The sequence below is a fragment of the Helianthus annuus genome, chromosome 1 (genome assembly GCF_002127325.2).
Source record: "Helianthus annuus cultivar XRQ/B chromosome 1, HanXRQr2.0-SUNRISE, whole genome shotgun sequence".
Classification (NCBI taxonomy): Eukaryota; Viridiplantae; Streptophyta; class Magnoliopsida; order Asterales; family Asteraceae; genus Helianthus; species Helianthus annuus.
The window spans coordinates 29,355,166-29,369,369 of NC_035433.2; the positions used below are offsets into that span (position 1 = coordinate 29,355,166).

Below are 14,204 nucleotides of genomic sequence, written 5' to 3' on the forward strand. Positions count from 1 at the left end.
GGTCCAAACCAAAGAGTTTCTTAACGAAGGTTTCGAGGACGAAACCTCTTTAAGGGAGGTAGACTTGTAACACCCCGAAAATATAAAACTTTATATTTAAAATTATAAAGTATAAAGTAAACAAAAACAAACTAACTAGGAATAAATAACCTAGTTAGTCATAATTGTAGTTGTTACAAAGGAACTTGGATAAAAACCCTTAGGGTAACTCAAGTAAAGATAAGGGACCAAAGTGGAACATGTGCTAATTAGTTTTAATAAAAAAAAATTAATTAACACACCAAAACACACACTTGGTGTGTTCTGGTCGCGCATAAACACAGAGCCAGGAGAGACTCCCCAAGCTCAAACCCTAGTTATCAAGAATTGACTAAATTGAAGGCCAAATTCCGTTCCAAATCGCAATCCAAGCATAGAATAATGATCTCCTCTGAAAGAGGATCATAAGGTATGTAATTTCCATGGAAAACCTTCATCTAAATTTCTGAGCGAATTCATGAAATTCAGAATTTATGTTGCATTTTAGTTGTTTGGAATGAAATACTGTCTAGGGATGAACCCTAGTCAACTACTTATTGAAATTTCGCCTATTTCTTGTGAAATTCATAATCAGCATTGAAGGTGATAAGTGGGTTTTGTAGAATTATGTTGAACACTAGGATTGTCTTTGTTAACTTAGTGTATTTAAGCTCTATGAAGCAAATCCAGATTTGTTGATATGAAAATTTGTCATGAACATGTGAAATGATATTTATATCTTGGTTAAATAGTTAGTCAAGAACTTGATTTTTGAATTGTATGAAATCATGCTCATTAGGTGTTTGATATAATGCCTAAGAGAAGATAAATGTAGAGAATTTGGACTAAAAACGCATATTTGATTAGTGTGGTAAATTATGCGTTATATATTATAAGAGAGTTCTAAACACCTATGGTTGAACTCTATAGGCAAGGAAATCGGAACGTCAAGCGGACAAGCTAATGGCGATACGCGTTTGAAGGGGGCGCTTGGAAGGTTCGTAACCACGGTTTCGTTACGTTATGTTTGTTATGTATTTTTACTAGTAGACTAAACTTTAGAATAGTGTATGAATTTGGATGTCTAGTCGAAGTGACGAAAAACACTAGATGAGTAAATGGGTTAAATGTTGGTTAGAACAAGTTTGGTATGTTGTAAAATGGTGGTTCCCATTAAACAACCAAACGGGTCAAACACTGGTTGAATTTGTAAGTGTTGAAGTGACTAAAACGTCTCTCATTATGATTGAGTAATAAAAACGTAATCCAAGGAATGGATGTGATACGCTAAGATTGACAAGCCCGGGGATGGGTAATTATGGTTAGATACCAATGTTGATGAATTATGCAAGTACGTAACTTTAGTCTCGTTAAATTATGCATATTTGTTTAAGTTTAAAGAATAGATAGAATTGAAGTTTGAAGGATACGTTTGATGCATTCTAAAGTGGCGTAGTTCACTTGAACATCAAATGGGTCAAAATAAGGAATTGTGAAGGGGGTTGACATGTTAATAAAGTGATGGTTTCACTAGACAGTCGAACGGGTTGAATAATGGTATAAATTGTAGCTTTGGTGTCTAACTACTTAGCAAAAGTGACATCAAGCACAAGGGTAATAAGCCATGGAATTGGTAAGTAAATGCGAGTGGTGTTAAGCCCCAGACGTTGGGTGAAAAACGCCTTAAAGCTGCTAGTATACGGTAGCAAAGTTGGGTAATATAGTGGGTCGAATATCCATATAGAGCTTTTAGTGACTGGATTCGTAAACCAAATTATGGGGAAAATAATTATGGTAGACACGTCGGTAATTCAAATACGGTCGTGTAGGAAAAAGAATCACTAAAAACGGACTTACGAATCACAAGTTATGGCAATTTTAAGTTAGAATGGAAATCATGTGGAACTGGGAATGCACAGCACCAGCAGCAACGCAGAGTCTGTGAAAAACAGGGTGTCGCGCGACGCCAAGACCCGACGCGTCACGCGACGCCTCATGAACCGAATTTTTTTTATTTTTTTGAATGTTTGACCTTTGGAACTTGATTATACTCATTGTAGCTTCAATAAAACTAATGTTTGTTGTGGTTTTTAACCTTAGGTGATGTTGGATTTAACCGGGAGATAATCGAGCTAGCTTTTGAAGAACCGAACACTACCTACAAGCTTCCGCTTTAGTTTTACTCTTAATAAATTATGGGGAAAATAATTATGGTAGACACGTCGGTAATTCAAATACGGTCGTGTAGGAAAAAGAATCACTAAAAACGGACTTACGAATCACAAGTTATGGCAATTTTAAGTTAGAATGGAAATCATGTGGAACTGGGAATGCACAGCACCAGCAGCAACGCAGAGTCTGTGAAAAACAGGGTGTCGCGCGACGCCAAGACCCGACGCGTCACGCGACGCCTCATGAACCGAATTTTTTTTATTTTTTTGAATGTTTGACCTTTGGAACTTGATTATACTCATTGTAGCTTCAATAAAACTAATGTTTGTTGTGGTTTTTAACCTTAGGTGATGTTGGATTTAACCGGGAGATAATCGAGCTAGCTTTTGAAGAACCGAACACTACCTACAAGCTTCCGCTTTAGTTTTACTCTTAATGGACTATGTTTTGGGAATGTAAACAATTAGCAATTAGCTTTCGAATGTTTTAACCTAGTACTAAGTTAACTAAACTCTTGCTACTTATGAATTTCTTGTAAGGAATCTATGTTATTTAAGTATGTTTTTACTTAAGATGTTTTGAATTATTATTATATTCAAGTAAAATAAACGGGTGTTACAAGTTGGTAATCAGAGCTTAAGGTTGTCAACAAAGTGTTCGGTTCAAGCTTGATCAATCGTCCGGTAAGAATTAATTTATTGTTTTAGTAGATTTTATCTTATGTAAGAAATGAGATGTGATTAATGTGCATGGGAAAAATGTGTTAACTCACTCAAACCCGGAAAGTGCACCAAAAGTGAACGGTTAAAGCAAGTATTGAACTTGGCTAAACCAAAGCGAAAGATGCAAATGATACAAAATGAAATGTTTAACAATTAATATAAACATTCAGATTCAAGATGACTGATGAAGGCAACGATAATGATACTGTGCCGAAGGTCACCGAACAGATGAAAGAAATGTCCGGTGTAACCGAGAGCGAATTAGCATCTCAATTAACTGAAGAGATGGAAGCTAAAATTTCTGAGGAAGTCGGAAAGGCAATAGAAGCCAGACTACCGCAGTACGCCGAGAGACTACAAACCACAATTTTGCTAGCAGTAGAGGATATGATAACTGAATTAAAAGATAGTCTCTCACAAGAAAAAGATGATGGGAGTGAGTCGGATATGGACCCAAGACCCGTAAAGAAATTAAAGCCTGATACCGCGAAAGAGAAGACAAGGTCTTCCCACACGATAGCCGCGGAGGCTAAAGCTGAATCTGATGTTGTTCCAGGTATACTTATTACAAATTTAATTTCACTATAAATTTTATTCAATACTAGTGTGAACAATAGTTGCATAAGGGCATACATGAGTAGTGAAACGGGCGAATTATGTGAAAGAAATGTATATGCATAAGAAAATAAACAATGGTAAGCATGTGAAACCAAGACAAAAGTAATCACGGTCAATATAGTCGTGGGAAGGAGTGCGCGTACACTCGAACCCGGGAACTTAATAAAGTGAATAACTGACGTATTGGGAAGGAGTGTAATAACACCCGAACCCGGAAATTTGCAATAAAAATAGACGACAAGGACAAGGTTATGGACTTGGCCAAACCAAATAAAATATGCAGAAACTTTGTTATATAAATAAACGATCTGGATAAATTTCATACAATGATATGGAATAATAAAATGAAACGAATTGATTTTGTTATAGTTACAATAGGATTAAGGTTAAAGATGAGAAATTACGACTTGGACCAAACATTTCCTCGAGAAAGAAACCAAACGGATGATACGTGTTATTCGCTACTATGAATAACAAAGTATCAGTAAATGCACATTTGGAAAATTGGGTATGGGTAACCATCCAAATAACACATTATTAATCAAACCTTTATGAGGAAGGATGATCACAGCGATGGGTGTGATTATATAAAAGATTAGTAAAATAAACGTTATGAAAGTATTAGAAAGAGGATGGGTAAACCCCAAAAGTCGAATAACAATAGCAGCAGTTTTACCAAATAAGACTTGAGAAATGGGCCTCCGGGACATTAGCAAAAGAAATAGACCTAAGGGTCGCTAACAAAAGAAAGGCGTTGTTCGGATCAAATAAGTAAAGTGTGTGATAATAAAGGTAAATGGAAGCCGGATAACGGGAGCGTATTACATTAAGGTAATGAGCCCAAGGGAAGGGATAAGAATCAAGGTAATTAAAATTATAAACTAACAAACAAGAATGTTAAGGCACAAGGATAAAGCTTGACTATTATAAGTAATAAAGCTCATCAGAACAAATCAAACAAAATAAATGGAAGAATTAAGGAATTGGTGAAATAAAGGCGACGGGTTACGCTAATATCACTGAATAAATCAAAACGAAATCTCAATGCATGTCGGAATCATGACTCTAATAATGACTTCGGTAAAATAACCGATAGATGGGTAGGACTACGAATATATGCGTAAACCAAGAGACGGTGACGCATATTAAAAGTCAAAAGACTCGGACTAAGAGCTATGACTAAAAGACAATGAAATTTCACAAAACATAAATTTCGATAGTTATATTCAACTATTGCAATGCCGGACAGGCAGAATAAAGTATAATACCTAATATTTCAAGTAAGCGCAAAACAAATAATGGAAGTGCGAAATATTACTGAATCTGTGTGATAGGTCGTAAAAGAGTATGGAAAGGAAAATGTAAACCAATAAAATCGGAGTGTTAAAAACATTAAGATAAAGAGCCAGGGTAACGGGTTGAAAGGAATAGGGGCGTAAATCAAATAACGGTATGAGTGAAATAAATCGACACGAAAGTGACATAAGAAGCCATAGAGTCGGAAGGATGATCCGAAAGAAAGCGGGCGTAGCCTTGGACTACGGTCAAATCAATAAAAAAAAAAAAGCTTCACAAGTAAAGATGATCTATGGGATCGTCATAACCTTTGGAATTATAAACAAAGTAAATATTTAAAGGACTAAATAAATCTAGCGTCAACAATAGAAAGAAAAGAACCAAAAAGGGATGAAAACCTAAAGAAATAACCTACGAGGCTAAGCAAAAGAACCTTCGGGTCACTCGGGATATAGTAAGAGGACTGGATACGACTCCCCGCGTAATATAATAGCGGATAAGAATAAATTCTTGATGTCAATTCCCGGATATGGGTAATTGACTTAAGTTAAAAGAGATAAACGTTAAACAGAAATTCAGTTTTAGTAAGGAACAACGTTTAACGAAAATGATTGTTATGAGACAAATTAAAAAAAAAGCAGTTAATAATAAAAGACATAAGTCTTAACACCGATGGGTGTAAGACGGTACATTAGAAAGAAGATATTGATAACAAAAAGATTATCTAAACTTAAACACGACGTGATACGATCACGGTTAAGAAAAGTGATACAGAATATAGTCATGTTGTAGCATGAGTTATGGGATTGAAGATCGTAAACTTACCTAAGTTCGATTATGGCAAAGAGGGATAGACCCGAAATCTATGGGGCATGAAGTGATGGTGACTAATCAGTCTAGCCGATGGGTCCGTATGGAGTCAAATTAGTGTTGGGATTTATACAAAACCCTTGTCAATATACAGTTAGTATAAAGTAAACATGTGGGCAAACTCATACTATTGAGTGACCAATTGATGATTGGGACAAATAGACAATAAGATTAAAAAAAAAAAAAAAAAACAAGACACAAGTTAAAGTCCATGAGGACTTACATGTGGAAAATGCATGTGTTGAGGTAAATGATAACTTTTGACTAAAAGAAATAAGGTCTGAAAAACAAAACTAAGTTAGTTCGGTCCAAACCAAAGAGTTTCTTAACGAAGGTTTCGAGGACGAAACCTCTTTAAGGGAGGTAGACTTGTAACACCCCGAAAATATAAAACTTTATATTTAAAATTATAAAGTATAAAGTAAACAAAAACAAACTAACTAGGAATAAATAACCTAGTTAGTCATAATTGTAGTTGTTACAAAGGAACTTGGATAAAAACCCTTAGGGTAACTCAAGTAAAGATAAGGGACCAAAGTGGAACATGTGCTAATTAGTTTTAATAAAAAAAAATTCATTAACACACCAAAACACACACTTGGTGTGTTCTGGTCGCGCATAAACACAGAGCCAGGAGAGGCTCCCCAAGCTCAAACCCTAGTTATCAAGAATTGACTAAATTGAAGGCCAAATTCCGTTCCAAATCGCAATCCAAGCATAGAATAATGATCTCCTCTGAAAGAGGATCATAAGGTATGTAATTTCCATGGAAAACCTTCATCTAAATTTCTGAGCGAATTCATGAAATTCAGAATTTATGTTGCATTTTAGTTGTTTGGAATGAAATAGTGTCTAGGGATGAACCCTAGTCAACTACTTATTGAAATTTCGCCTATTTCTTGTGAAATTCATAATCAGCATTGAAGGTGATAAGTGGGTTTTGTAGAATTATGTTGAACACTAGGATTGTCTTTGTTAACTTAGTGTATTTAAGCTCTATGAAGCAAATCCAGATTTGTTGATATGAAAATTTGTCATGAACATGTGAAATGATATTTATATCTTGGTTAAATAGTTAGTCAAGAACTTGATTTTTGAATTGTATGAAATCATGCTCATTAGGTGTTTGATATAATGCCTAAGAGAAGATAAATGTAGAGAATTTGGACTAAAAACGCATATTTGATTAGTGTGGTAAATTATGCGTTATATATTATAAGAGAGTTCTAAACACCTATGGTTGAACTCTATAGGCAAGGAAATCGGAACGTCAAGCGGACAAGCTAATGGCGATACGCGTTTGAAGGGGGCGCTTGGAAGGTTCGTAACCACGGTTTCGTTACGTTATGTTTGTTATGTATTTTTACTAGTAGACTAAACTTTAGAATAGTGTATGAATTTGGATGTCTAGTCGAAGTGACGAAAAACACTAGATGAGTAAATGGGTTAAATGTTGGTTAGAACAAGTTTGGTATGTTGTAAAATGGTGGTTCCCATTAAACAACCAAACGGGTCAAACACTAGTTGAATTTGTAAGTGTTGAAGTGACTAAAACGTCTCTCATTATGATTGAGTAATAAAAACGTAATCCAAGGAATGGATGTGATACGCTAAGATTGACAAGCCCGGGGATGGGTAATTATGGTTAGATACCAATGTTGATGAATTATGCAAGTACGTAACTTTAGTCTCGTTAAATTATGCATATTTGTTTAAGTTTAAAGAATAGATAGAATTGAAGTTTGAAGGATACGTTTGATGCATTCTAAAGTGGCGTAGTTCACTTGAACATCAAATGGGTCAAAATAAGGAATTGTGAAGGGGGTTGACATGTTAATAAAGTGATGGTTTCACTAGACAGTCGAACGGGTTGAATAATGGTATAAATTGTAGCTTTGGTGTCTAACTACTTAGCAAAAGTGACATCAAGCACAAGGGTAATAAGCCATGGAATTGGTAAGTAAATGCGAGTGGTGTTAAGCCCCAGACGTTGGGTGAAAAACGCCTTAAAGCTGCTAGTATACGGTAGCAAAGTTGGGTAATATAGTGGGTCGAATATCCATATAGAGCTTTTAGTGACTGGATTCGTAAACCAAATTATGGGGAAAATAATTATGGTAGACACGTCGGTAATTCAAATACGGTCGTGTAGGAAAAAGAATCACTAAAAACGGACTTACGAATCACAAGTTATGGCAATTTTAAGTTAGAATGGAAATCATGTGGAACTGGGAATGCACAGCACCAGCAGCAACGCAGAGTCTGTGAAAAACAGGGTGTCGCGCGACGCCAAGACCCGACGCGTCACGCGACGCCTCATGAACCGAATTTTTTTTATTTTTTTGAATGTTTGACCTTTGGAACTTGATTATACTCATTGTAGCTTCAATAAAACTAATGTTTGTTGTGGTTTTTAACCTTAGGTGATGTTGGATTTAACCGGGAGATAATCGAGCTAGCTTTTGAAGAACCGAACACTACCTACAAGCTTCCGCTTTAGTTTTACTCTTAATGGACTATGTTTTGGGAATGTAAACAATTAGCAATTAGCTTTCGAATGTTTTAACCTAGTACTAAGTTAACTAAACTCTTGCTACTTATGAATTTCTTGTAAGGAATCTATGTTATTTAAGTATGTTTTTACTTAAGATGTTTTGAATTATTATTATATTCAAGTAAAATAAACGGGTGTTACAAGTTGGTAATCAGAGCTTAAGGTTGTCAACAAAGTGTTCGGTTCAAGCTTGATCAATCGTCCGGTAAGAATTAATTTATTGTTTTAGTAGATTTTATCTTATGTAAGAAATGAGATGTGATTAATGTGCATGGGAAAAATGTGTTAACTCACTCAAACCCGGAAAGTGCACCAAAAGTGAACGGTTAAAGCAAGTATTGAACTTGGCTAAACCAAAGCGAAAGATGCAAATGATACAAAATGAAATGTTTAACAATTAATATAAACATTCAGATTCAAGATGACTGATGAAGGCAACGATAATGATACTGTGCCGAAGGTCACCGAACAGATGAAAGAAATGTCCGGTGTAACCGAGAGCGAATTAGCATCTCAATTAACTGAAGAGATGGAAGCTAAAATTTCTGAGGAAGTCGGAAAGGCAATAGAAGCCAGACTACCGCAGTACGCCGAGAGACTACAAACCACAATTTTGCTAGCAGTAGAGGATATGATAACTGAATTAAAAGATAGTCTCTCACAAGAAAAAGATGATGGGAGTGAGTCGGATATGGACCCAAGACCCGTAAAGAAATTAAAGCCTGATACCGCGAAAGAGAAGACAAGGTCTTCCCACACGATAGCCGCGGAGGCTAAAGCTGAATCTGATGTTGTTCCAGGTATACTTATTACAAATTTAATTTCACTATAAATTTTATTCAATACTAGTGTGAACAATAGTTGCATAAGGGCATACATGAGTAGTGAAACGGGCGAATTATGTGAAAGAAATGTATATGCATAAGAAAATAAACAATGGTAAGCATGTGAAACCAAGACAAAAGTAATCACGGTCAATATAGTCGTGGGAAGGAGTGCGCGTACACTCGAACCCGGGAACTTAATAAAGTGAATAACTGACGTATTGGGAAGGAGTGTAATAACACCCGAACCCGGAAATTTGCAATAAAAATAGACGACAAGGACAAGGTTATGGACTTGGCCAAACCAAATAAAATATGCAGAAACTTTGTTATATAAATAAACGATCTGGATAAATTTCATACAATGATATGGAATAATAAAATGAAACGAATTGATTTTGTTATAGTTACAATAGGATTAAGGTTAAAGATGAGAAATTACGACTTGGACCAAACATTTCCTCGAGAAAGAAACCAAACGGATGATACGTGTTATTCGCTACTATGAATAACAAAGTATCAGTAAATGCACATTTGGAAAATTGGGTATGGGTAACCATCCAAATAACACATTATTAATCAAACCTTTATGAGGAAGGATGATCACAGCGATGGGTGTGATTATATAAAAGATTAGTAAAATAAACGTTATGAAAGTATTAGAAAGAGGATGGGTAAACCCCAAAAGTCGAATAACAATAGCAGCAGTTTTACCAAATAAGACTTGAGAAATGGGCCTCCGGGACATTAGCAAAAGAAATAGACCTAAGGGTCGCTAACAAAAGAAAGGCGTTGTTCGGATCAAATAAGTAAAGTGTGTGATAATAAAGGTAAATGGAAGCCGGATAACGGGAGCGTATTACATTAAGGTAATGAGCCCAAGGGAAGGGATAAGAATCAAGGTAATTAAAATTATAAACTAACAAACAAGAATGTTAAGGCACAAGGATAAAGCTTGACTATTATAAGTAATAAAGCTCATCAGAACAAATCAAACAAAATAAATGGAAGAATTAAGGAATTGGTGAAATAAAGGCGACGGGTTACGCTAATATCACTGAATAAATCAAAACGAAATCTCAATGCATGTCGGAATCATGACTCTAATAATGACTTCGGTAAAATAACCGATAGATGGGTAGGACTACGAATATATGCGTAAACCAAGAGACGGTGACGCATATTAAAAGTCAAAAGACTCGGACTAAGAGCTATGACTAAAAGACAATGAAATTTCACAAAACATAAATTTCGATAGTTATATTCAACTATTGCAATGCCGGACAGGCAGAATAAAGTATAATACCTAATATTTCAAGTAAGCGCAAAACGAATAATGGAAGTGCGAAATATTACTGAATCTGTGTGATAGGTCGTAAAAGAGTATGGAAAGGAAAATGTAAACCAATAAAATCGGAGTGTTAAAAACATTAAGATAAAGAGCCAGGGTAACGGGTTGAAAGGAATAGGGGCGTAAATCAAATAACGGTATGAGTGAAATAAATCGACACGAAAGTGACATAAGAAGCCATAGAGTCGGAAGGATGATCCGAAAGAAAGCGGGCGTAGCCTTGGACTACGGTCAAATCAATAAAAAAAAAAAAGCTTCACAAGTAAAGATGATCTATGGGATCGTCATAACCTTTGGAATTATAAACAAAGTAAATATTTAAAGGACTAAATAAATCTAGCGTCAACAATAGAAAGAAAAGAACCAAAAAGGGATGAAAACCTAAAGAAATAACCTACGAGGCTAAGCAAAAGAACCTTCGGGTCACTCGGGATATAGTAAGAGGACTGGATACGACTCCCCGCGTAATATAATAGCGGATAAGAATAAATTCTTGACGTCAATTCCCGGATATGGGTAATTGACTTAAGTTAAAAGAGATAAACGTTAAACAGAAATTCAGTTTTAGTAAGGAACAACGTTTAACGAAAATGATTGTTATGAGACAAATTAAAAAAAAAGCAGTTAATAATAAAAGACATAAGTCTTAACACCGATGGGTGTAAGACGGTACATTAGAAAGAAGATATTGATAACAAAAAGATTATCTAAACTTAAACACGACGTGATACGATCACGGTTAAGAAAAGTGATACAGAATATAGTCATGTTGTAGCATGAGTTATGGGATTGAAGATCGTAAACTTACCTAAGTTCGATTATGGCAAAGAGGGATAGACCCGAAATCTATGGGGCATGAAGTGATGGTGACTAATCAGTCTAGCCGATGGGTCCGTATGGAGTCAAATTAGTGTTGGGATTTATACAAAACCCTTGTCAATATACAGTTAGTATAAAGTAAACATGTGGGCAAACTCATACTATTGAGTGACCAATTGATGATTGGGACAAATAGACAATAAGATTAAAAAAAAAAAAAAAAAAAACAAGACACAAGTTAAAGTCCATGAGGACTTACATGTGGAAAATGCATGTGTTGAGGTAAATGATAACTTTTGACTAAAAGAAATAAGGTCTGAAAAACAAAACTAAGTTAGTTCGGTCCAAACCAAAGAGTTTCTTAACGAAGGTTTCGAGGACGAAACCTCTTTAAGGGAGGTAGACTTGTAACACCCCGAAAATATAAAACTTTATATTTAAAATTATAAAGTATAAAGTAAACAAAAACAAACTAACTAGGAATAAATAACCTAGTTAGTCATAATTGTAGTTGTTACAAAGGAACTTGGATAAAAACCCTTAGGGTAACTCAAGTAAAGATAAGGGACCAAAGTGGAACATGTGCTAATTAGTTTTAATAAAAAAAAATTAATTAACACACCAAAACACACACTTGGTGTGTTCTGGTCGCGCATAAACACAGAGCCAGGAGAGGCTCCCCAAGCTCAAACCCTAGTTATCAAGAATTGACTAAATTGAAGGCCAAATTCCGTTCCAAATCGCAATCGAAGCATAGAATAATGATCTCCTCTGAAAGAGGATCATAAGGTATGTAATTTCCAAGGAAAACCTTCATCTAAATTTCTGAGCGAATTCATGAAATTTAGAATTTATGTTGCATGTTAGTTGTTTGGAATAAAATAGTGTCTAGGGATGAACCCTAGTCAACTACTTGTTGAAATTTCGCCTATTTCTTGTGAAATTCATAATCACCATTGAAGGTGATAAGTGGGTTTTGTAGAATTATGTTGAACACTAGGATTGTCTTTGTTAACTTAGTGTATTTGAGCTCTATGAAGCAAATCCAGATTTGTTGATATGAAAATTTGTCATGAACACGTGAAATGATGTTTATATCTTGGTTAAATAGTTAGTCAAGAACTTGATTTTTGAATTGTATGAAATCATGCTCATTAGGTGTTTGATATAATGCCTAAGAGAAGATAAATGTAGAGAATTTGGACTAAAAACGCATATTTGATTAGTGTGGTAAATTATGCGTTATATATTATAAGAGAGTTCTAAACACCTATGGTTGAACTCTATAGGCAAGGAAATCGGAACGTCAAGCGGACAAGCTAATGGCGATACGCGTTTGAAGGGGGCGCTTGGAAGGTACGTAACCACGGTTTCGTTACGTTATGTTTGTTATGTATTTTTACTAGTAGACTAAACTTTAGAATAGTGTATGAATTTGGATGTCTAGTCGAAGTGACGAAAAACACTAGATGAGTAAATGGGTTAAATGTTGGTTAGAACAAGTTTGGTATGTTGTAAAATGGTGGTTCCCATTAAACAACCAAACGGGTCAAACACTGGTTGAATTTGTAAGTGTTGAAGTGACTAAAACGTCTCTCATTATGATTGAGTAATAAAAACGTAATCCAAGGAATGGATGTGATACGCTAAGATTGACAAGCCCGGGGATGGGTAATTATGGTTAGATACCAATGTTGATGAATTATGCAAGTACGTAACTTTAGTCTCGTTAAATTATGCATATTTGTTTAAGTTTAAAGAATAGATAGAATTGAAGTTTGAAGGATACGTTTGATGCATTCTAAAGTGGCGTAGTTCACTTGAACATCAAATGGGTCAAAATAAGGAATTGTGAAGGGGGTTGACATGTTAATAAAGTGATGGTTTCACTAGACAGTCGAACGGGTTGAATAATGGTATAAATTGTAGCTTTGGTGTCTAACTACTTAGCAAAAGTGACATCAAGCACAAGGGTAATAAGCCATGGAATTGGTAAGTAAATGCGAGTGGTGTTAAGCCCCGGACGTTGGGTGAAAAACGCCTTAAAGCTGCTAGTATACGGTAGCAAAGTTGGGTAATATAGTGGGTCGAATATCCATATAGAGCTTTTAGTGACTGGATCCGTAAACCAAATTATGGGGAAAATAATTATGGTAGAGACGTCGGTAATTCAAATACGGTCGTGTAGGAAAAAGAATCACTAAAAACGGACTTACGAATCACAAGTTATGGCAATTTTAAGTTAGAATGGAAATCATGTGGAACTGGGAATGCACAGCACCAGCAGCAACGCAGAGTCTCTGAAAAACAGGGCGTCGCGCGACGCCAAGACTCTACGCGTCACGCGACGCCTCGTGAACCGAATTTTTTTTTATTTTCTTGAATGTTTGACCTTTGGAACTTGATTATACTCATTGTAGCTTCAATAAAACTAATGTTTGTTGTGGTTTTTAACCTTAGGTGATGTTGGATTTAACCGGGAGATAATCGAGCTAGCTTTTGAAGAACCGAACACTACCTACAAGCTTCCGCTTTAGTTTTACTCTTAATGGACTATGTTTTGGGAATGTAAACAATTAACAATTAGCTTTCGAATGTTTTAACCTAGTACTAAGTTAACTAAACTCTTGCTACTTATGAATTTCTTGTAAGGAATCTATGTTATTTAAGTATGTTTTTACTTAAGATGTTTTGAATTATTATTATATTCAAGTAAAATAAACGGGTGTTACAAAAATTTCCCCCCATCATATTTCCCCCCAAAAATTTCATCCCCAAAATCCACCGCTCTTGAACTTTTTTCTTCACTTGTTCCCTCCTAATCTCCATTCTAACCCTAACCCTAAACATGTTCCTTTATCCCATCGACATCTCAAACACCGTTCACATCTGGTTTTTGAGCTCTAGCAAGGGGTGATACCAACACGGACAACCCCTTTGCCTTATATTTCACGCAACAG

At 35.5% G+C, this 14,204-nt stretch overlaps 3 long non-coding RNA genes across 3 annotated transcripts; all 3 read left to right on the forward strand.

Annotated features, from left to right (window-relative positions):
• Positions 1-334: 334 nt before the first annotated feature.
• LOC110944032 lies at positions 335-2,208 on the forward strand. The gene is made up of 3 exons (XR_002594961.2): positions 335-448; positions 949-1,015; positions 2,119-2,208. It is a non-coding gene; the product is annotated as an uncharacterized LOC110944032 (long non-coding RNA).
• Positions 2,209-6,293: 4,085 nt separating this feature from the next.
• LOC110944026 lies at positions 6,294-8,232 on the forward strand. Its single transcript, XR_002594960.2, has 3 exons — positions 6,294-6,449; positions 6,950-7,016; positions 8,120-8,232. It is a non-coding gene; the product is annotated as an uncharacterized LOC110944026 (long non-coding RNA).
• A 3,650-nt stretch (positions 8,233-11,882) lies between these two features.
• LOC110944037 lies at positions 11,883-13,943 on the forward strand. The gene is made up of 3 exons (XR_002594962.1): positions 11,883-12,033; positions 12,534-12,600; positions 13,705-13,943. It is a non-coding gene; the product is annotated as an uncharacterized LOC110944037 (long non-coding RNA).
• Positions 13,944-14,204: the final 261 nt, after the last annotated feature.